This window comes from Pinus tabuliformis, chromosome 3_2, assembly GCF_031772625.1.
Source record: "Pinus tabuliformis cultivar Carrire ecotype Pingquan chromosome 3_2, CPIR1, whole genome shotgun sequence".
Taxonomy (NCBI): domain Eukaryota; kingdom Viridiplantae; phylum Streptophyta; class Pinopsida; order Pinales; family Pinaceae; genus Pinus; species Pinus tabuliformis.
Window position 1 is genome coordinate 570,822,585 of NC_142302.1, and position 26,210 is coordinate 570,848,794.

The window sequence follows — 26,210 nt, forward strand, 5'->3', positions numbered from 1 at the left end:
AAGAACTGTGTCTGTATGTTGATGATGACACGGACATTTTTTTTTTACCTTGAGCAAATTCCAAAAACGCAGAGAAGTTCATGTATTTCCCGACACCCATGAGAGTGCCAATAACTCTGGGGGAATATAAGCAATTTAAAACAACCATGGGAATGCCAATAAATGTGGGGAAATATAAGCAATTTGAAACAGGAATAAGGGATAGAGCCTATTGCCCGTAAGGGCCAAGCGCTATTAGACGCTGCAATCCATAACAAAAAATCTGTTACTCTGGGTCGACTAGGCCGTACATGGGATTCAAGCCAAACTGAAAAACCTAAGAGCTTCAGTCCTGCATCACGATGTGACGTGACTTATCTCGCCGGTTATACGGCCAGATATGCCAAATATTGTTGAAATCTAATTTCAACGCAGACGCTATCAACCAAAACCGCCAGAAAACGTTCAGCTACCCGCCTGGAACTTCTCGGACCAGCTTTCCGGCGAAGGAATAATCCGGCAAGGAGCTCCGATATAATATGGAGCTGACACGTGGTTCACCACTGACGTAACGCAACGTAAGAATCTCGGAAGCTAAAGCTCAGCAGAAAATGGGTTTCCGATATCTTTCTCCACCGTCGGATTTACTCCATCGCTCTCCACCGTTGATCCACCAAAGCTGCATACGAGGTGCATTAAAAGCATTGCGTGGTGTAAAAATATGTTTGACCGCCGTGATAGTAATTATTTCATAGTTATTGTGATATGTGATAGGTTGGTGTAAGTTTAAATTTTAATGTTTTTTTATATATCGGGGGTATGGGCGCATATGCTCATTAAGTAAATTTTGTATGGGGTATTGGTACTTGGTAATTTTTTTATTTCTTTTGGAGTTGACCATTTTTGTAATGAAGTGAAGAACACAGGTGCGTGTGATTTTTTTAATATGAACGAGCCAAAAAAAATATATGCTCGTGGGTTGTAATGGTGGTGTTGGCCATTTTGTAAAACTGAGGAGTAGCGAAAAACCATGTGTGGTTTTGCACAGCAGTGCATAAAGAAAATGGTGGAGCGTATTTGTATGCATATGTAAATTTTATTACAGCAGTAAAGTGTTTTTCACTGCAGTGAATGTAAAAGGGGATTTACAGCAGTAAACCCAGCTCAGTGAATTCTCAGGTGAAAACACAGTGAATGTTTTTTGTTGAATGTTTTTTTGTGGTGAATCCCTCTCAGTAACAGAGGATGAATATGTATGAGGCAATATATTTTTGAATAGAAATGCTTTGTGTCAGTTTAATGGTGTCATCTGAGTCATTTTGTTTCTAAGAGGTTCTCTGTCAAAAGATCCTGGACAGAGTAAACAGAGCATTGGCTCTGTGGTAAACATATTGTTTGTTTTTGGTATTTTGCATCAAAAATACCCAACAGTGGTATCAGAGCAGGCTCAGGCTCTTTAAAGAAGTTAAAGAAGCTGAAGGGAGAAGGTTGTTGCTGCAGCAAAACTTCTCAGGCAGACAGAAGACTCAGACAACAAAGGATTCAGGTATTTCAAAAGTTTTTTTATGTGTTGTTGAAGAAGCAGTGATTTGTTTTAAACATACAGTCAAGGATTTAGAGGCATAGATCAGAATGCAAGGAATGGCCAGCACAAGCACTGGTATGGGTATGTTTAATACCCAGCTCCCACAGTTTAATGGGAAGAACTATGACTACTGGTCAATAACTATGAAAGCCTTGCTTGCTTCCCAAGACTTATGGGAAATAGTTGAAGATGGCTTTGAAGAACCAGCAGATGAAACTGAGTTCAATGCATTAACTCAGGGAGAGAAGGATCAGCTGAAGAGTAATAGGAAGAAAGATTCAAAAGCCCGTGTGTTGTTGTATCTAGCAGTAGACCAGAGTATGTTTCCAAGGTTAGCAGCAGCTAAGACAGCTAATGAAGCATGGCAAACCCTCAAGACAACCTATCAAGGCATGGAGAGAGTGAAGACAGCAAAACTACAATTGCTGAGGAAGGATTTTGAGAATCTGTGCATGAAGGAGTCAGATAACATTGACTCATTCTTCACTCATGTGATTGGTGTAATCACACAAATGAGAACTCATGGAGAAACCATTGAAGATAGAAGGATTGTGGAGAAAATATTGAGGGTCTTACCCTCAAGGTTTGATGCCATAGTCACCACCATTGAAGAGACAAAGGATCTCTCAAACTATTCAGTTGATGAGCTACATGCATCACTGATAACACATGAGCAGAGGTTGAGTAGGAATGAAAACTCATCTCTAGAGCAAGCCTTCAAGACCCATATGTCCTTTGGAAGAGGAAGAGGTCAAGGAAGAGGAAACCGAAGAGGAAGAGGCGGAAGCCAGAACAGAGGTGGAAGGAACAGCCCATCAAATGCACAAGGAAGAGGCAGCAATCCAAATCAGAACCAAGGTCAAGGCAACAGCCAACAAAGAGATCAGTATCAGGCTCAAGGACAAAGGTATGATAAATCTAATGTTCAATGCTATTATTGCAAAAAGTATGGACATTATGCTAGTGATTGTAGAAAGAAACAACATGATAAGAACAACAGACAAAATGCAAATGTTACAAGAGAAAACAACAGTCAAGAAAATGTCCTGTTGGCTTGTAACATGGCTGAAACACATAGTGAGGACATATGGTTTTTAGACTCAGGTTGCAGCAACCATATGACAGGGAACATAGCCCTCTTTTCAGCCTTAAATCAGAATTTGAAGTCAGAGGTCACACTAGGAACTGATAGTAAAGTCTCTGTTATGGGAAAAGGGGAGGTGAAAATAGTTACAAAACAAGGAGAAAGGAAAACCATAGCAGATGTCTACTATGTCCCCGGAATGAGATGTAACCTCTTGAGTATTGGACAGCTTGTCCAAAAGGGTTACAATGTTTACTTTGTAAATGATGTGTGCACCATCATGGATATACCACCCAGCAAAAGATGCATTGTTGAAGTGAAGATGACAAGGAACAGGATGTTCCCTCTCTGGATCAGGGCAAACATGAAGAACAAAAGGGAAATGGCAACAGTCACCCAAGAGGCTTTCCAAAGCGTGCCAAAGGATGCGAACTGGTTAAGGCACTTGAGATTTGGGCATCTAAATTTTGGAGGTCTAAACTTGTTGAGCAGAAAAGGAATGGTAAGAGGATTACCATTGACAGAGAAGCCGGACAGCCTTTGTGAAAGTTGCATTTTAGGAAAACAACATAGAGAAAGTTTTCCATCAGGTAAAAGCATAAGGGCAAAGGCACCCTTAGAGATTATTCACTCAGATTTGTGTGGACCAATGCAAGCTCCATCATTAGCTGGCAGCCTATATTTCTTAACATTCATTGATGATTTTACAAGAAAGACTTGGATATATTTCCTCAAGAACAAAAGTGAAGTCTTTGAGAAATTCCAAAACTTCAAAGCATTTGTGGAGAACCAAAGCGGGCTGCACATAAAAGTATTGAGAACTGATAGAGGAGGTGAGTATATCTCAAATGAATTCCTAAAGTTTTGTAGAGAAAATGGAATACATAAACAGTTCACAACTCGGTACACCCCACAGCAAAATGGAGTTGCTGAAAGGAAAAACAGAACCATCATGGAGATGGCAAGGAGCATGTTGAAGGCAAAGCATTTGCCAAATGAGTATTGGGCTGAAGCTGTACATTGTGCAGTTTATATACTGAACAGGTGTCCTACAAAGGCAGTCATGAACAAAGTGCCAGAAGAGGCATGGAGTGGAAGAAAGCAAGGAGTCACCCACATGAGAGTTTTTGGATGTGTGGCTTATGCACACATTCCAGATCAACTAAGGAGGAAGTTGGACAACAAAGGGGAGAAATGCATCTTCATTGGATACAGTGATGAATCCAAAGCCTACAGGCTGTACATTCCATCTACCAAGAAGTTCTTTGTCAGCAGGGATGTTCAATTCATTGAAGAGGAAGCTTGGGATGGAAGCATAGAGAAAACAGTGAATGTTAAAAACTGTTTCTCTCATGATGAAGATGAAGAGGAGTTGGCTGAAATACATCCCCAAACAGCAGCGCCAACACAAGGACAGCAAGGGACACCATTGAGGACGACACAAGGACAACAAGGTACACCATTGAGGATCAATGAGAGTGCTTCTCCAAGCACACCACAAGGAGGAAATTCAAGTGCATCTTCAAGCACTTGCACACCAAGTGAACGAGGTAAGAAGTTTAGAACTCTAAGTGAAATTTATGAAGAAGGAATGAATTCCTTATTTGCCTTGTTTTGTCATGTTGATGATCCTATTTATTTCGAAGATGCAATTAAAGATAGGAAATGGATAGAAGCTATGGATGAGGAGATGAATGCCATAGAGAGAAACAAAACATGGGATTTGGTTGAGTTACCAAAAGGCAAAGAAGTCATTGGTGTGAAATGGGTCTATAAGACCAAGAGCAATGCTGAAGGCAAGATAGAAAGGCACAAGGCAAGGCTGGTTGTCAAAGGGTACAAGCAGCAGTATGGGAGAGATTATGAGGAGACTTTCGCACCGGTTGCAAGAATGGAAACCGTGAGAGCAGTGCTGTCTATAGCAGCTCAAAACAAATGGAAAGTCTACCAAATGGATGTGAAATCAGCATTCCTAAATGGAGTGTTAATGGAAGAGGTTTATGTGGAACAACCTCTCGGATATGAGAAGAAAGATGAAGAGCACAAAGTGTGCAAATTGAAGAAGGCTCTTTATGGGCTGAAGCAAGCGCCAAGAGCATGGTATAGCAGGATAGATTCATATCTATTGGATAATGAATTTGACAAATGTGAAGGAGAACCCACAGTCTACATCAAGGAAAAGGATGGTAAAATTTTAATTGTTGTCTTCTATGTAGATGATGTTATTTTCACTGGAAATGATATTTATCTTATTGAGAATTTTAAATCAGTCATGAAGGATGAATTTGAAATGACTGTCATGGGTTTGTTGAGATACTTCTTAGGCATAGAGGTAGATCAAAATGAAAAATGAATTTTTATATCTCAAGCAAGATATGTAAATCAAGTTTTGGGCAGATTTAAGATGGAAGAATGCAAGGCAGCAATCACTCCCACAGTGATGGGATTAAAGCTCAGCAGAGAGGACAACAACAAGGATTTTGATCCTAGCTTGTATAAAAGCATTGTGGGCAGCCTTATGTATTTAACAGCAACTAGGCCTGATTTAATGTATGCTGTTAGTTTAATTTCCAGGTTCATGGAGAGGCCGAAGGAGGCACATTGGAAGGCAGCAAAGAGAATTTTGAGGTATGTCAAAGGTACCAAAATGTTTGGAATTTTATATCATGCCTCAGAACATTCAGATTTGGTTGGATACACTGACAGTGATTGGGCTGGAAGTGTAGATGATCGGAAGAGCACTTCCGGTTATGTTTTTAACATGGGTTCAGGAGCCATCTCATGGGCTTCTAAGAAGCAGTCCATTGTAGCATTGTCTACAGCAGAGGCTGAATATGTGGCAGCTACAGCAGCAGCATGTCAAGCAGTGTGGATGAGAAGAATGTTGAGAAGCTTAGGCCAAGAGCAGGCAAAAGCGACAGTGATTTTTTGTGACAATAGCTCAGCTATTGCATTGTCAAAGAATTCAGTGTTTCATAAGAGAACGAAACACATTGATACCAGGTTTCACTACATCAGAGAATTGGTGAACAATGGAGAAATTGTCCTAGAACATTGCAGGACTCAAGAACAGGTAGCAGACATCTTGACAAAGCCACTGGATCAGAAGAGCTTTGAATTTTTGAGGAAGTGTCTGGGTATGACCGAATGCCCAAGAGTTGAAATTAAAGGGGAGTGTTGAAATCTAATTTCAACGCAGACGCTATCAACCAAAACCGCCAGAAAACGTTCAGCTACCCGCCTGGAACTTCTCGGACCAGCTTTCCGGCGAAGGAATAATCTGGCAAGGAGCTCCGAGATAATATGGAGCTGACACGTGGTTCACCACTGACGTAACGCAACGTAAGAATCTCGGAAGCTAAAGCTCAGCAGAAAATGGGTTTCCGATATCTTTCTCCACCATCGGATTTACTCCATCGCTCTCCACCGTTGATCCACCAAAGCTGCATACGAGGTGCATTAAAAGCATTGCGTGGTGTAAAAATATGTTTGACCGCCGTGATAGTAATTATTTCATAGTTATTGTGATATGTGATAGGTTGGTGTAAGTTTAAATTTTAATGTTTTTTTATATATCGGGGGTATGGGCGCATACTTTCATTAAGTAAATTTTGTATGGGGTATTGGTACTTGGTAATTTTTTTATTTCTTTTGGAGTTGACCATTTTTGTAATGAAGTGAAGAACACAGGTGCGTGTGATTTTTTTAATATGAACGAGCCAAAAAAAATATATGCTCGTGGGTTGTAATGGTGGTGTTGGCCATTTGTAAAACTGAGGAGTAGCGAAAAACCATGTGTGGTTTTTGCACAGCAGTGCATAAAGAAAATGGTGGAGCGTATTTATATGCATATGTAAATTTTATTACAGCAGTAAAGTGTTTTTCACTGCAGTGAATGTAAAAGGGGATTTACAGCGGTAAACCCAGCTCAGTGAATTCTCAGGTGAAAACACAGTGAATGTTTTTTTGTGGTAAATCCCTCTCAGTAAAAGAGGATGAATATGTATGACGCAATATATTTTTGAATAGAAATGCTTTGTGTCAGTTTAATGGTGTCATCTGAGTCATTTTGTTTTTAAGAAGTTCTCTGTCAAAAGATCCTTGACAGAGTAAACAGAGCATTGGCTCTGTGGTAAACATATTGTTTGTTTTTGGTATTTTGCATCAAAAATACCCAACAAATATCACTGGATAATCGAGTTATATATGAGACTTTCTACCAGATACGTGGATTATCGATGGGCAAGTTATCGTGGGATACGCGGGCTATCACCGCGGAATATACGGATCATTGCCGTAGTAAGCGCGTTATAACCTCTGGATATGTGAATCATCTCCTGAAACATGGTTTATTATCGCAGAATACACGGATCATTACCTGATAAGCGCGTATAACCTACGGATATGCGAATCATCCTTATATACGCGGATTATCACCGCGAGATAGACAGATAATTACACTGATATGCGAGTTTTAGTTCCATTTATGCGAGTGATTTGAGTTGGATATCTGTGTAATCATCGCAAAACATGCAGATTATGGCTGTTTATGCGAGTTATCCCAGCGATACGCGAATTATCAGTACGTGATACACGAGTTATCAGAGATTACGCGAATTATCTCCTCATACGCGGATTATCACAGCAAGATACGCTGATAAGCGCGTTTCCTCTGCCATTTATACGATTGCTTTCAGCCCGACATGCGAATAATCACGGGGTATCTCCCGGTTATGCGAGTGAGCAGTGACTGGTTATGCAGGTTATTTCCGCTAGTGCGAATCCTCTCTGCCATTTGTGCCTGTGATCGACGCGCCTGCTTGGGTATTGCAGGTATTGGTTTGCTTGGTTGCGTCATCCACCCACCTGCTTACGTATTTCGGGATTACCTTCGGTATTAAAGGGGCTGGAAATGTTTGTTGCAAAACTCAAGAAATTGAAACAAAATGAAAAAATGAATAAAGATATACGATGCAAGAATTTAACTCTTTGAACTCGTTATATTTTAACAAAGTTAAAATTCTCAATTATTATTGATGAAAAGAGGGAGAAGTTCAACGATGTACGATCATTTGAAGAATATTTCAAATTATTACATTTTTGAAACTTTTGAAATTAACTGGTGATCGAGGTAGATATTTTTATATTATTCCCACTCACTATGCCAACTTGGATCAAACTTACGCTTGAAGCCTAGAATTTCATTCCAGGTGAGATCAAACGTGAAGATGCCTGGCGCGCTATTTGGGGACGGGTTATCTCCTACCACCATTTTGTTGATGTCGGATATGATTTTTATTTAAAGTTCTTTTTAAAGATAATGAAGCTGAAAAAAATGTTGATCCACTTCACATGAGGGTCATGTGCTTCACATCTCTCTCCAGAACATAGCATGAAAGCGTTAAATATATAGTATGAAAGCCTTAAATAATGCCACCTAAAATTACATCATACTAACATATTTATCATGTTAATATCTGTGACTCAACTCAGAAAGTAGATCATACCCGAAATTACCTCACAATTAAAATTTCCTTCTCCCTTATCTCTTGACTAGAAAATCTGTTATTAGAACACAATCAGTGGACGTGACTTGCTATCGAGTAACTTGTTCAAACATTGATAAGGTAGGCACACAAATAAGGTTGGCATAGGGAACATTGTACACCCTATCCCATTTCATTATGCTCTGGTTTATTGCTGCGATCTTGTCCATGGTCTTATGCAGTCCATGGTCTTAACCTATCGAACTGCATACTCCCAGGGTCTCACAACACCAAATTCATTCTTCCATACTAGATCAGTTAACTCAAAGAGCCATGCAACGCAAGCTGATCAAAAGCAAGGTATGTGTATGCCATCAGAGTCGAACATGGAATCTTTCCAACTATTGGCTTATCTATGCTCTCGGTAAGCCTTTCCATCATTAATTTGGTTAGCCTACCTAATATTTAGATATCAAATCGACACCTTATCAACTTCCGAATCACAACTTAAGTAACTGGAACAAAAGGTTTATGGGTGAAGGTTGCAACTCCTACACCTAATAACAGTATTGGGAAACCAACCTCTAATCTACTGACATATTTCTTTATGTCTTAGAAAGAATACTCACTAATAAGCAGCCAAGATATGTGCATGTCTACTGGTAGGTCGATATCCCAAAGCATCCAACACTATGTATATAGTTAAGTATGACAAAGACTCATTTAAAGAAAAACTTCATATCGTACTAGACTCATTCAGGGAAAAAAGTAAGAGACAAAATAACTAAGTGACAACCTGATATTTCCTTTTAGGACGATCATGCCAATGCTCAAAAATGCCTTGAAGAAGCTACCCAATTATGGCTCGGGAAGTACACTTTCCATTTCAAAAGCCATCAATACCTTAGCAGTTTCAAGGGAGCTTCCTGCATGTTTGGGGAAGCCATTCCACCTCTGCCTACTCGGATATGCCTAATTTCCTTACAAGTTAGGGCCTTGGCTTAGATTCTTTAGATGATATGGCTTTGAATAGACTAGAAGAAAGATTAATTTTGAGGGAGGGATATAAGGTCATGGACATGAGGGTGAGTGAGGGTGTGCAAGTTGAGACAGATAGAGAATAGACATGGTTGGGAAAGGAGCGACTAGGGGAGGGATGTCGAGTGTTTGAGTCCTTCTTTGTCGATTTGGTATGAAGGAAGAACCTCGCCAAATATGGAAAAGAGAGATTGTATATGTATGGTTTCTTATGACTCCTCGGAGAGGTAGGATGGTGGTAGGATGGCAGGAGCACCAGGAGAAGAGGCATTTGTAAAGGGATAAATCAATTCATTATATTCTTTGGACATGTGAAGTTTCATTAACATTCCTCTTCATTTAGGAAATGAATATATTGCTTCTTGACATTTTACAATTCAAGTGAGAAAATATTTGATCAACATACATAATCGTTGTTTCTTTTGAGATTTAAAAGGTAGATATGCTCTAATGAGTTTATTAATTACATTAAATATTACTTGATTGATGAAGTTAGAAAGATTCATTATTCAATGATTACATTTAGTTGATGAAGTTCTTCGAAAATTTCATAGGACATTACGATTCTTCATTAAGTCCCTCCCTAAATGAGTAAAAAATAAAAATTTGATCTTCAAGAAAAATAATTAAAAGTAATGGTAAGCAGGGCCCTACCTATTGTGGTGACACAAGGAGGATATATGTATATATAATGGTCTAATATAAGGACTTATCTAGTCTTCAAGATACTATAAACTTCAAAATTACTTTGCATATCACAAATGCCACATATCCTTAATGAGGATTTCAACCAACGATACTATAGTGAATGTTTTCTAACACAAACATGTTTGTAACTTGAGTATGACTATGCAAAGAATTATAGTCCTTATAATTTCAAAGGTTTCAACCAAAAAATAATATTTAAAAGATTTGGATTTAGGAAATTAAAAATATGGTTATCATTTTGAGATGATACCCATAGATTGTCCCAAACATATATTGTATTACATGGCGAGGTATGGTTTTTTAATTAGCTTTACACTTGCACCTTTTTTTAGAAGAGTCACCTCTTGTTGTAGAGCATCTATGAAATCATGTTGTATTGATTTGCCATATATACTTTTTGAGGATAATAACACACTTGGATAGGTCAACATGCAAATGTTCTTATATATACGATACAATTTTAATTCCATTAATGTGCAACATATGTTAAAATGGCTATAGAGGGTATGATTTCAATGGAATAACTCACCGCCATTGTGACATAATTGGAGGTTTTAATGAATGTTGGATTCAATCGATTTATTAACCTTACAACAAATCATTTGCAATATTTTTGGCACTTAGTTGGAGAGATTATCATGCATGGTGCCTCCAACGTGGCTAGCCATGTATACTCCTTCATGTTTGGTAAATATAATATCCTATTTAAATTGGACGATAATGAGTTGACAATCATACTTCAGATTCATAACACATCATTTTCTCAACTAAATGTGGGAGCATTACTCCTACTTTGAGAAATCACTCCACGAATTCTCTGGACACTCTTTCACATTTGGTAGTTGTTTGGTTTGGTGGAGAATTGAGGAAACCCCTGATCCAAGTCGCTCCCGGAAACCTTAAATATCAAAGTCTTCAAAATGCAACAAAGCTAAAACCAAGTTGTAAAGCTTGTCATCTTGATTCAGGTGGCACAAATGACACTCAAATCTGAGTCCATATGATCAACTTATTATAGTTTGAAGTTGATATGATAAGTAGGAAACATGAGACCCATAGGGCATACATGGAAAATAACTAGCGAATTAGCTAACGACACATGGAACTCTATCGTTGGATCCTTGCCCTTGTAAAAAAAATAGAAATATATAGTATATTAAATCTCATATAAAAAAACAAAAATCCAAAATTATATATATATATATATATATTTCTCTCTCTCTCTCTCTCTCTCTCTCTCTATATATATATATATATAACCATATTAAAAACATACCAATGAATAATTTTTTAAACGAGGTTGGTTGGATGGTTATAAAACCATATTATATAGTTTTTCCAAATATGGTTATAATATACACCCATGAGGCATTAAATGACAAAAAAAAACATATTAAAACATATATGGTTATTAATTAAACTATATTGACATGGTTGAAACCACCTTTAAAAATAAATAGTTTGGAAAATGGTTAATGTTTATGGTTTGTTACCATCGGCGAGCCATGTGATAGATACAATGGGTTTATATAAATGATATTCAAAAATTGATAGTGGGGGGTTTTGAAGATGCAACCCTTAGAGGGTCTAAGTAACTATGTATATAAATCATATGGGAAAATTGATAGAGGGGGTTTTCAACCTGCAACCCTTGCAGGGTCCTAGGAACTATGTATAGAAATCAATGTGCAAGCTAGCCCAACTTTGATTAGTTTTCCAACGATACATTATTTAAACTCTTCATTTTCATTCAATGCAACACCGAGCAAGCGCGAAATGGGTGTAGATCAACACATAAGCCAAGAGGGTCCTACCCTGGCATGATTATCAAGATGAGAATATTATAAAGAATATTTCACAAAACATTCAAAAGAATATTTTGAGAGTATAGTCTAGGAATATTTTATGCAAATGTTATGAGAAACCTAAAATATTCCTTATGGGGACAGATTTTCACGTGTCAGTATGAGACCATGTTTATACTCATTTTAGCAATAATTTCGCAACAATTGCAATGGTTCAGACAATTTTTGCGTCTAGGTAGTGGAATTTAAGTTTCATGGATTGAACCTACCTTCATTATTAATTGTTCGGAATGAAGTTCGAGACAAAAATGCACATGTTAGACATAGGTCATGTTTACAGTCAAAAGTATTAGGAGGATGAGACATATCTACTAGTGTTGTGATTGCTATGATATATGTAGCCGAATTTCAAGTCACTTCAGGGAATGGAGGTATAATGATATATTTTTCCATGTACATGCCTTTACTTTTGATGAGATGAATGAAGAAAACTCCCCACTATTTACCTAGGGCCCTAAGACAGAGTTCACACTTCATAAGCTCTGTTATCACATATTGCATACGATTTCTTCATAGTTACTTGGTTCTTGTTTATATTGATGCATTGGTGAAGTATTGCTTAGAGAATGTACTTCTCATCTTTCACATGCAAATATAAGTGTTAGTAAAAGGTCTTGTAATGATTTTTTTTGTTTAATAGTATCCACAATTTTTTTTGGATAAAATGGTATCAGAGCAGTATGACCATTTTTCAGGGATTGTGAATGTCCTCGTGGGAAAAGGATTGAAACGAGCATGAATTCAATATTTGAAAGAGATTAACAATTGCATTCATTTCGATAATTCATCACCAAAAAAATTGAAGGTAAAGGAAAATCCTCCTCATGATGTTATTTCTATTGGAATAATTGAGATACCTTGTAACGAACAAAATTCATATACTCTATAGGAATGCTCTAATACCAATGTAATGAACAAGGTTCATATACGCAATGGAGTAAGATTGAAAATACATCGAACAAAAACAAAATAACTATATATTGAATATTGTAAAAGAGTTTATGAGATGATTACAATGAGGTTGAGGGCTTGCTTATATACCTAGGAAGGTACCTCTTCACAATGATCATGTCCTTACAAACATGACTCTTCATTACTGACTATTAGTTAATTAAACATTAATCATTGTTATTGTCATTTACATTATTATTGTTATTTTTATATATATTTTATTCATAACATTTCCTTCCTCTTCAAAAATCTTTGTCCTCAAAGCTTACTCATGAAAAGCCTTATTTATTTTTTGCTCATCGCAGAACTGTCATCTTTGTTGTTGCAAGAGGATATGATCCTTGGAGCGATAAATAAAATTATCGAATTGAGAAAGGATCATATGATCCAAGCTTAATATTTTGTGAATTCTTCTAATCACTAGTAATTTGTAATGGATTCTTATCATAGGACTAGATTTTGCAAACTTCATTTTTCCTTGGAACATAATTTTTTTTTAATGTTCTGAGTGATATTGGTACATAGATTGATTGAAAATTATGTTCTTATGGTTCAAATGTTGATATGTATTTCTTCTAGTTGGAATTTCCCTAATCATGTTAGTGGTTGTTTCTTGATTTCCTTTAGGCGTCGTTGTTGCAGAGTTGGCTACTGAGTCACGATTTGGAATGTCCATATTTTGAACTGCAACTTTTGGATATGTTTTAACCTCTCTATATTTCTCTTCTTCTTTAGCTATGATATCGATTGGATCAGTATTTATTCCTTTATCTTCAAATTTGACTGAAAAAAACAACGACTTCAATACTTGTTCTTGGAGTTGTTCTAACTTGTCATTTAGTGACTTCTTGTCACTTTTAATATTCTCTATTTGCACAAGTAGGCTTTGGTTATGATTCCTTAAGCGTAAAATCTCTTCATTTTATTAATTTTTCAATTTGTCCTTAGTATCCCTCACTTTATCTTTTAAGTTTTTGATGTGTTCTAATAACCTTTGATTCAGATTTTTTAAACACAAATTTTCCTCTTCCTTCATCGATAGATTCTCATTGAATTTATCCTTAGAAATTTCATTCTCTTGGTTTAATTTTTGCTTCTTAATCTTGGATTTCTTTATCTACTAAAGTATTTTTTGATTATGATCTCTTAGGCGAAAAATATCCTCATTACTTTCTATTGATTTTTCATGAAACTCATCCTCAAGATATTTATATTTCTTCTTTGATGATTCGTTGTTTTGTTGAAGCTTTGTTATTTATTCCTTTAATTTTTTATTTGCATCTACCCATTGTCTTGATTTTCTTCTATACTAAATAATCTTCCACACGTTGGACATCTTAAATCACATATTTTTTTAATATAAGCATATCGAATTTCGTTTAAACATAAAGGACATTTAGTCCAAAATAGTGATTATTGTGTGGAAATTGTCTTTAGTTTGTGACATCATTTTTGAGTGAGACTCCATTCTACCTTTTTTTTCTCTTCTTTAGTATGAGCTTAGGGTCAAACCTAACCCTTTTTGAAGAGGGAGGAAATGTTATGAATAAATAATATATAATAGAATCCAAATAATGTAAACAATAATAACAATAAATAATTATTGATTAGTTAGTAATTAGTTAATGAAGAGGCATGTCTCTAAGGGCATGACAGTTGGTGAAGAGGCACCTATATAGGGTTTATAAGTAGGCCCTCATCCTCATTTGTAATCATCACATCAATATTTTCATAAAATATTAAATATTTTATTACATGTCCTACAATGGATTTTTTTCTTTGAATTATTATGAAAGCTATTCCATGTATACGAACTATGTTCATTACATTGGTATCAGGGCCATGTTGGTTGGTCCCGGCCTTTGGCTATCAACTCATCGTCAACTTGGTTGTCTTCATAATCGAAGCATTTTTCCAAAAGAGTTTCTGCATATTGCCAACTTGTGATCTGGGCTTTTGGCCATACATTTAAAAATAACTAAATAAATAAATAATTGAAATATAAAGTCAATTTTTTTTTTTTTTTTTTTTTTTTTTTTTTTAATAGAAAATAAAGAAAATGATATAAAAAAAATAAATATATATATCATAAAAATGAATAAAATTACCTAGACGTAACATCCCTTATCCTCTAGCCATCAGAAACCATATAAAACATCAATTGCCACTATTAAACTCTTACAAGCTACCTGTTTCAATTTAAAGAAAAATAATCATCAAAAAAATTAACCAACTATGGCAACGACCTTAAACCATTGTCGTAACATCCTCAAATGATTTAGCGGCCCAGAACCAGGTTTCTCAACACCATGGATGTCAATTTTCCAACTCATCATTTTTTCTTTCCCCAACCACCGCACCATAGTTTCACCCTAAGCCGCTATTGGTTCCTCATCGTCTCACTTTGGATCCGCCATACATCCATTGTTTCTAACCCTCATGGTGCCACCACCTCTACAACCATTGTCATCCTGCCTTCCATTATTCGATGTCCATAGTGTTTTCTATTGTTCCTCATCGTTGTGATAAATCCACACAAAAACTGTGTCTCATCTTCCACTCTAGATCTTCCCATGACCAACTGATTATAAATCCAAGCCGGTCTATTATGTTGACCTATCTTTGCTGCATACCAATCATTTCATTTTAATTTGTTAATGCCATCCGTCTACTACTTACCCATACCCTGCCGCTTGATTCTTCCGACCAAAAGCATCGTGTCTCGAGTCCGTCACTGTGTTGGTTCATCCCTTCGTGTTCTTCCATACCTATTATTCAGTATGTATTAGTGTGTATACAATAATTCATATATATATATATATATATATATATATATATACATATATACATACATATATATACATACATATATATATACATATATATATATATACATATATATATATACATATATATATATACTTATATATATATATATACATATATATATATATATATATATATATATATATATATATATACTTATATATATATATATATACATATATATATATATACATATATATATATATATATATATACATATATATATATATATATATATATATATATATATATATATATATATATATATATATATATATATATATAGTATAAAGTTATACTTATTTAATTTAAAAAAAAATATTAACTAGTTAAAAAAAAGAGTGTGAAGTCTGACAAGGAAGTCAAAGAAAAATAAAATTGAATTTCCAACCAAAAAAAAAGATATTGAAAACAAAGGGAATTATGAGAGAGAGAGAGAGAGAGATCACTAGAAAAAATAAAGGAAAAAGAAAATTACATAAAAAGAAATTGCAAAATTAAAAAAAAGGTTTAAGAGAATCATAACAAAGAGATTTGAGATAAGTCAAAAGTTATAGATTATTATTTCATACAGAGAATATATAATCTCTTCACCAAAGTATAATCAACAAAATATCAATGAACACAAGTTGAAGTCAATTTTTGAACCAAAAAGAATGGATTATATTCAGCAAATGAAAAAAGGAAAGATGAGTTCCACATAGCAATCATTATTCTGGACTAAATGTCCATTTTGTATAAAAGAAATTGCATATACATATATTTAAAAAAGGTGCAATTTACGTTTTCCAGTGTGTAGAAGATTATTTAGTACTGGGGAACATCAAGGTAATACACAAATAAAAACGGTAGAGAAAGAATTTGCAGGGCTTGAACAAAAAACAATGCATCAAAAAAGGAATATAAAGATCTTGAAGACAAGTTTTAAAAGAAGTCAAAAGAAAAGGACGAGGAAATTTTGCGTGTAAGGGACCACAATGAAAAAGTACTTTCACAAATAAAAAAGACCAAGGTTAAGAAACAAAGACTAAAACAAGAATAGGAAAGTTCTGAGAAGGAACTAAAGGAGAGTCTATTAGAAAAATAAGAAAATTTTCATTTAAAAACCCTTAATCAACGATTACTAGAACAAATCAAAATGTATAAAACATAAAGAAAAGGATACTAAGGATAAAGTCAACGATTCAGAAAATGATGAACTCTTACGTCTAAAGAATCATAACCAAAAACTTGTTACTCAAATAAAGAATATTAAAAGTGATAAGAAGTCATGAAATGACAAGTTAGAACAACTTACTCAAGAAGAAGTATTGAAGTCTCTAGTCATTCCAGTCCAAGTTGAAGATAAAAGAATAAATACGGATCGAGTCAATTTCACAATGTTAGAAGATGAGAAACTAGTAGAAGTTAAAACATATTCATATGTTGCAGTTCAAAAAATGGAAATTCGAAGTGATGATTGAATAGCCAACTCAACAACATTAGTACCTTAACTAAATCAAGAAACTTCCACACACATGATAAGGGAAGATCCAACCGAAACCACTCCTTATCAACATCCAAATCAAAAGTGAAAACAACTAAATCAGTCTACATATTTAAACCATTCAGAACATAAGCAATAGATCTATGTTCCAAGGAATATTGAAGTTTGCAAAAACTAGTCGTATAATAACAATTCATTACAAATTTCAAGTGAACAAAAGATTCCGTAGAAGATTAATCTAGGATGGCCATATCCATTCTCAATCTGATTTTTTTTTTTTTTTTATCACTCAAAGGATCATATTGTCTTGTATCTATGACTATTAAAGTTTGGAGACGAGAACATTTTCAAAATGGGAGAAAAGATCAATTCCCTTCATCAATAAGCTTTGAGGACAAATATTTTTGAAGAGGAAGGCAATGCTATGAATAAATAATATATAAAATATTACAAATAATGTAAACAGTAATAAAAATAAATAGTGATTAATTGGTTAGTAATTAGTTAATGAAGAGGTATGTCCCTAAGGACATGATCGTTGGTGAAAAGGCACCTGCTTAGGGTATATAATTATACCATCACCCTCATTTTTAATCATCACATTAATTATTTTATACAATATTCAATATACTATTGCATGTCATACAATGGATTTTCTTGTCTTCGACGTATTCTGAAGATTATTACAGGTATATGAACTTTGTTCATTACATAGCAATTTTAGGAACCAACATGAGGCTTATCACAACGATGTGGTATAAAGGAGGAGGACTTGGTCTTAATGGCAAAGGAATTGCACAACTATTGGACTTTCTAAGAAAGCCTCAAATTGTAAGATTGTGATATATGGAAGAAACATGTTTAAAGGAAAAAAAAGAAAGGATTATTCAAACAAAGAATCCAAGCCATTGGCAATACCATCTAAGAGAAAGGGTGGTACATCTAGGAGCGATACCTCCAACATGAGATATAGGAGAAGAACATGGTCAATGTCTCCTTCTCGAAATTGCAGCAAGGAAAATCCTAAAAGGCATGACCCACACATATATTATAGCATTCCTTTCAATTATGAGAAAATTGACAAGCTAGGAAAAATTTATGGCATAGAAAACCATGCACATTTTGTTGATTGAATAATCATGTTATTGTCAAGTGTTAGAAAAGAATGAGAAATAGGAAGAAGCTAGAACATGGATACCTTTTCCCAAATCAAGAGAAAAGTAAGGTCAATAAATTCTAGAGGAAGAAGAATCATTGCAGCCATTGCAACTAGAAAGGACACCAAAGAGACACATGTTGTGAGATCCATAAAAAATTAGAAGCCTTTTTAAGTATCTTGTCATGGCCATCATTGAAAATCACATGCCACAAAATTGTTTGTAAAAGTGATGAATGTATAACATCACTTGTATATGCAGAATAGTGATATTTTTTTATTTTAGCATAGGATATGGTTTCTAATGTAAAATTTACCATGAGTGTGTTATAAACTCTTCACAAGTATGGGTCATTTTTTGGTCTTGTAATTAAACTGTAATAACAACTACAAATTTTCATATATAGAGACTTATTGGTTTTATCATTCCAAGTTACGAAGTACAATGCTGAAGGAAATGGAAGGGGGTATGTCAGAGACGTCTATTATGTAGATCAAGATTTTAAATCATGTTTATGCTTTTGGGGGACCAAAAGGTGAGGAGGAATGACCCAGGTGGATCCATGAAACCTAAAAAATTAAAGCCTTTGAAATGCAAAAAGACCATGACCAAGTTGTAGAGTTAGTCCTCCTTATTCTAGTGCGGCAAAGGACACTCAAATCTGAGTCTATATAATCAAGTTATTGCAGTCTGAAGTTCACTAGATAAGCATGAAAAATGAGACCCATAAGGCATACGTGGCAACTGAATGGACAACTAGCCAATGACCCATGCCATTCCATCATTGGATCCTTCCCCCTTTAGAAAAGACAAAAAAATATAATATATTAAATCCCATTAAAGGAAAATCCAAAATCATATATATATATATATATATATATATATATATATATATATATATATATATATATATATATATATATATATATATATATATAAGAATATTAAAAACATACCAATGAATATCTATTTAAAAGAGGTTAGCAGTATGGTCGTAAAACCATATTATACAATTTTCTAAAATATGGTTATAATATACCCCGATGAGGCATTAAACAACAAAACAAAACCATATTAAAACATATTCGCATGGTTGAAAAAACATTTAAAAATAAAAAGTTTGGAAAATGGTTAATGCTAACCGTTTGTTACCAACAATGGACCATGTGATATATACGACAAGAAAAACCATATTAAATCATATATGGTTACCAATTCAAATATATTCTCATGGTTGAAACAAACTTTAAAAATAAACAATTTGGCAAATGGTTAATGTTAACAATTTGTTACCAACGACAGACAATGTGATATATATGATAGTTTCATATAACTCATATGCAAAAATTGATAGTGGGTGGATTTGAACCCGTGAACCCTGTGGGGTGAAAGGAACTATGTATAGCCAACATCTGGTGCACAAACTAGTTAGCCTTTAATTAATCCACCAACCACACATTATTTAAACTCGTCCTTTCCATTCGATGCAGCATTCAGCAGACACAAAATGGTTGAAGAGAAACACACAGGCCGAGAGGGGTCTTTCTTTGGCATGATTTTCAAGATGAGAACATTTTAAGGAATATTCCACAACATATTCTAGGAGAATATTTTGAGGGAATATTCTAGCAATATTTTATGTAGATGTTGTGAGGAATCTAAAAGATTCCCTATGGGGCCATATTTGCAAGTGTTGCAATGAGCCCAAGTTTATGCTCATTTAACAAGAATTTCACAAGAATTGCAATGGTGTAGTCAATTTTTTCATATGGGAAGCATAATTTATGGGTCATGGAAGAATCTTGTCTTCATCATTAATTGTTGAGCACAAAGTTCAAGAAATCAATGCACCTGTCGGAAGTAGTTCATGTTTAAAGTCAAAAACCTCAGGAGGATGAGATAGATCTACTGGTGTTTTGATTGTTGTGATTTCAGTAGCTAAATTTCAAGTCACTCCCAAGAATGGAGCGATAATGATGGATTTTGTTGTGTACATGCATTTATTTTTTATGAGACAAATGAAGCAACTTCCCCACTATTGACCCGGGGCCTGGAGACGTAGTCAACACTCGACAAATCTATTATCACTTCTTGTGTATGATTTCTTCATGGTTCTTTACTTCATGTTTATGTTCATGGATTGGTTAAGTATTTCTTATATAATGTATTGCTCATTTTTCACATGCAAATATAAGTGTCGGAAAAATTTTCTATAACGAATATTTTTGTTAAGAGTATTCACAATTTTTTTGGATCAATACTTGTAGCAATAGTTGTAAGAAAACACCAAGAAACTAGAGCACTAAAACTCTCACAACTAAACTCTCATAGCATAATGAGGCATGGGGACAAGGTATGCATTTCTCTTGATCATGTTTATAGGATGTAAGTTGAGAACTCACTATCTCGTTTCTTTGAAATTACATGAGGTGATTCCTTATGCCTTGCATGTTCCTTTTCCTATGTTATTATAGAAATATGTGTGTATTAGTTTTAAATTCTAACTCTCCTCTAATAACCTTTTAGTCCATGAGAGGTTCAATATGCCAATAATTTCCCTAATTTCGTCTACCTTCACTTGCTAGTTGTTTTATTCCTGTATGGTATCTACCGAGACTCATTATATTTTTTGTAAAATGGGTACACAAAGGTTTAATTTGTTTTAAAATAAGAGGCACGATGGTGTGTTACATGTGAAATAAAACAAAAGACCCATATTGAAGCTATGATGATCCTTTTTATGGTAAAAAATACTTGTATTTGATATGTCTTCAACACAATAACATATAGAGGGCTTCATCTTCTCATGGTTCCCATGAATCAACCATAATATGGCACAATGTGTTGAAAATGCAACAAGATGATGGAGCTTAGTGCAAAGAATTCACCTTCACTAAGTGGGCTCACAGGCTATCTTTGGCGCAAAGTTTATTTTTAGACTATGTCTATTTTTAGACATATGGATCATGGTCTATGAGTTGAAGGATGCTATTTATGGATGATTGGTCATGTTGGTAAAAATAGATGGACTTCTATTTTTAGACATATGGGCGGAGTCTATTTTTAGACTGCCAGTCTAAAAATAGAATAGTTGAATATTATTAGCTCTTAATAATATTTGGACTATAAACATTATCTTATCCTCTTGCAGCGCTTCAATTCGAGCTACAGATGTGGCACATGAAACTACCAGAAGGAAATACGCTTTTCCTATGGGTTAGTTGAGCTATTGCATGATGGACTTCAGTTACTGAAGTGATTGAGTTTGGTGGAGTTGATTCAGGAGTTGATGCAGTTGTGTTCAGTTTGACTTAGTTGAACTAGTTGTATTTAGTCTAACTGCCAAATACACTAGTGATGAGTGATGTGAATTAATTATTAACTCATAAATCAACTAAAGAAAACATCAGTTAACTTAGTGCATGGACAGTTCAGTGGAGACAAGTGTTAGAGGTGGGTGAAAGGGTGAGACTATTATCAGTTGTGACTATAGTTGTGCATGAGATTTGCACAATCATTGATTGAGATTTCCAATGAGGATTTTGCAATACAGGCCAAGGGAAAACGAGCTTGGATTAGATCTATTCTCAACTTGGATTGCGTAGTGGAGGCAGGCAAATAATGGAGGAGATTTGAACTTGTGACTTGTTCAGATCTGAGCTAGTTTGTGTGTAGCAGGTGGAGATAGTACTGAGTAGTTGTGAGGAGTATTGTACTATGTATTGTTACATGTTCTCTATCATTATAATAGACATATAGTTGGGGGTTTTCAGCTGTATGCTTTCCCCATTACATACTGTGTTGATATGTGTGATTGATGTTTCAATGTGTGCATGCGATTGCTTCTTAATTCTACAAATTGATGATCAATGGTAGAGGAGGTTATGTATTATGCATGCATTCCGCAAATAGTGTATAATCAGGATAATCTCTGTGAATAAGTGTTATATTATTCAAAATTTCTACACAATGTTTAAAGAAATATTTTGTTCCTTTTATGATCCACGTGGATATTGGTGGCCACCTACCTATTCCACTTGGACCCCCATATTTGTGTCTTTTAAGTTTCCTTAGTTTTAGCACAACTTACTATTTTTGGCAGTTTTTTGGATTGTAAACTTCGAGAGACATTTTGAGCGACTAAAAGTTGTTTTTGCGGAAAACAAAGAGACCAAAAAAGTCCCAAACCAATTTCCAGTTTTCTTTCAACCTCCTCTTCGAGATCTTGAAAATTATCTATTATGATAGCCAAATGGAGATTGTATTCCAAAGTTATGACCCAGAGAAGTGTATGTACCAATTTACCCAAACAGGGCCAATAGTTTTGGCAATTCATCTACTATGGTTAGGTCTTTGGCTGTTTAGGATTTCCATTGTTTCTCAATAATAAATAGGACTTTGAGCCTAATTTTAACATAGTTCAGAGGCTTGTAGCCACCACATCTCTTCTCAGAGATAAGCTACCATCGCCTGAGCTAGTTTATTTCCATTTCTATATGTAAGTATATTTTAGTTCTTTGATATGAATGAAATGAAGTTTTATTTCTACTGAATCTTTGTGTTTATGTGTATATATTTATTTATTTGTGTTCATGCATTAGTCCAGATCATTTTATTTCCTATTAAAATTGTTATTAAACATAATAATATTTATATTCTTAGGCTCTTGAGACTTCATTGTTTTATTCTTGAATGAGGTTCAAAAAATTTTTGTTTCATTAATGCACTAGCCTATTATGCAAAAGACTACAAGCACCATTTTCCATTATAGCCATGCATCCTTCATTCATTATTTTTTGATGATATTCTTGGGCTCCAGCTAAATCACTGGTCAAAGGTGGAAAATAGTTCCTTCCTTGTAGAACTACATGAATTCAGAAAAGACGATTACTTCCACTTGTGAAAACTCATGTTTTTTACAAAGAGGTTGCATACAGACATATTATTTTTCATCTTGATAAGTGAAAAAATTATAGCTCTCCCCCTCCCTTTCACTTGGTAGTGTTTGAGTATAGCTAATCTACAAAAATGAACCCTCATCTACTAACAGAGAAAATTTTGGTTCTATATCAATGACTTTTTTGGACCAGTCACTTTTATAGTTCTCATGTTATATTCTCATATTTCCCTCAACTCTCATAACTCAAGTCCACCCATGTCATTTTATTTTGGTCTCAACATCATGATACTTCCATTTTGATGGCTAGATAATCAAGTTCTTTGATTAAATAGAAATGGTTCATACATGCCCAACACTTAATAAGCCCACAAATGAACTTGTAGTATGCGTATGATGTTTGGTTTCAAAATATATTTCATAGAAGGATTTGTTAATGATTTTGATTCATGGCTTTACATTGATTAATATCATGTATTTTTGAAAGATATAACCTTCATGCATCTTGATGAAAAATATCATCACGCAACATCTTATTCAACACATATCCAAATAAGTGTATATTTTTGTTGAATCTAATAATTTATTCTAAAATGTGATGATGCAACTCGTCTAGTGCACACATGAGTTCTATCCCTCCTCATTAGATATTATTTTCCTGATTTATTTTATTCACCCTTACAGTAGTAAAATATTAAATTAGTATTAATTTATTTTCTTAGAAAATTTACATCATAATTTTTTTTACACAACATGAGATATTTTATCAAAGGTGGGAATAACGGAGTGAGGAATAATAGAGTAAGAGACCCATGGAGAAAATAAGAGGCTAATATTTTCAATTCACTTTGATGCTAACTCTGAAGAATTTAATTAGCTAGTGCAAAAAAGATTCTTTAACTTTGCAATACATCAAGCCTCTCAACAACTACCATGCCTTGCAAATCCTCCGCCAAGCATTGATATAAAATTATGCCCCCATGTTTCGGCCTAGATTGTTGTACATACCAATGACGTGTGGAAATACATTTTTCATCCTAAACAATAACTTGTGCAAGGATGGCCCATTACCTCATTACTAACTCCACCTCATCATCTATTCACGTAACCATCGTGTCACCAACAATATGCGGCTTCTCATTCTCATCCTCCCTTGAAATAAAAATATTAGATCCTCAGCGTGAAGTGAGCCAAGTAACGTACAAGGAAGAAGTTGCTAAATTTTGTTCCTCCCATGTGTCTTGTCACTTTGTTACTTCCCATCAATGTCATGAGAAATAGGAACAATCAACAAAATGTAGTAAAAAGAGGGGAAATTCTTCCCAAATAAAATGTGTTTTTCATGGTTGTAGGATGGATAATGAATGCTGTTTTTTCGTGAGGTTTATAGACTTATATTATTTCAATTTACATTTTAACATCTTTAAATGAATATAACAACATTGTATTTTTTATTTTCTTGACATGTTTAATAATATTTTTTTGCATGATTTTGATCATAGAATGTTAATTTATTTATTTATTTTTAATTCTAAAATATCTAATAATTCTAGAAAACGTTACATTGTCGGAGCTTTTTAAAAAATTGCCACTGATCTCATTCCTAAAAAAATTGGTGTCCAAGTTGTAGAGGAAAGACATTTGATCAAAAAAGGAAAAAACTCCTATCATACATCTTGATTACCCAACATGGCCTAAAAAAACCCAGTATCTAAATACAACCCACTACCATGATCAACTTGCATTATTCTGGGATATTGGTCCACTAGACAATTTTCATGTTGCTGGTGGAAAGTTTCATGCACACGAGCCTCTGTGTGTTCTACTCTCCCTTAGATGTGATCCATATACTCCCAAATGTGCTTTTATCCATGTTAAAGGGAGTCCATATAGTCCAACATTTACCATTGGTTATGCCGGTGATCGTTTGTTAAGGAAATTATCTCATTCCTATCCTCATGGCAATATCTAGCTAAATCCTCCATCAAAACTGTCACTTGGTGAATCTAGGCTTGCAAAGAATTAAATTGTGGAGGGAATTCCACATTTCTGGGATATGGTGTGAAATTCCTCTACACTGCACCAATAGGGTTAATATATTCTCCATTTCCCACTCTTAGCCTTGGGGTCCCATGCCCCTCCTTAGGCATCCCCTCTATTGTTTCATGGATATGAAATTGGTAGACTAGCCTAGGAAACACCACAAATTATTTTCTGTCAATTTCCTTGGACTCACCCAATTACAATATGGCACACTTGAAACTAACACCTCCAATATTATAACAAATTGTGGCTTCATTTCCCCATGTATAGTGTCCAGGTTGAGGGCTTTGAGACCCTCTTTTTCACCCCTATTCCATTGCTCACCATAGCATAGAACCAAATACATTCCACCCCCTATGTCCATGCCAACAAGCTACTTATTCTTCACCATCCACCCTACAATGACACCTCTTAGTTAAGACCAATCAGATTTTTCCTACCATCCCATGAGACTCTTGAGATTTAAGTCCTCAGATGGAGAGAGCAACATTCTTTCTGACATAAAACAACCACAAATAGAAATTACCACTATGCCCTTTGAGCTCTTTCCAAATAATTCACTCAGGTTGAAATTAGAAACCCAATGAACCCTCACTCCTCCAATATATAATTCCCTAGACCCTAGGGGTATGGGGTACTACAACCTCCCAAAGTAACGCTTAGTAATGTGGGTTTCCTCCTCCAACCCTAGCCATTCTTGGGAAAACTTTCCAACTTTCGAACTATAAAGAAAATTAGTAGGTAAATACCGCTAGGGATGCATAGTTATCGTAATTGGAGACATAAGACCTCCTTTATTTCATGATCAGGACTTCCAACTAGTTTTTTCCTCTGTGATGGTCACCAACTCCCAACTTTTCTTTCCTTCACTAGCCTAGGGTTAAAGACGATGTTACTTACTCTCAATTCTCTAATCTCTCCAGCCTTCTAGCCAACTTCTTCTGATGTTGTAGGGGAAATACTAGAACTTAGTTTTTTCTAGAATTCTTCATAGTCTAAATTCACTATAAAGTTTGACCACCAGACTACTCCATAAACCAAATGCTTCCAAGAATTTCCTCTACTACCCTCCAACTTGATATATCACTTGCATCTTCTAGATTCT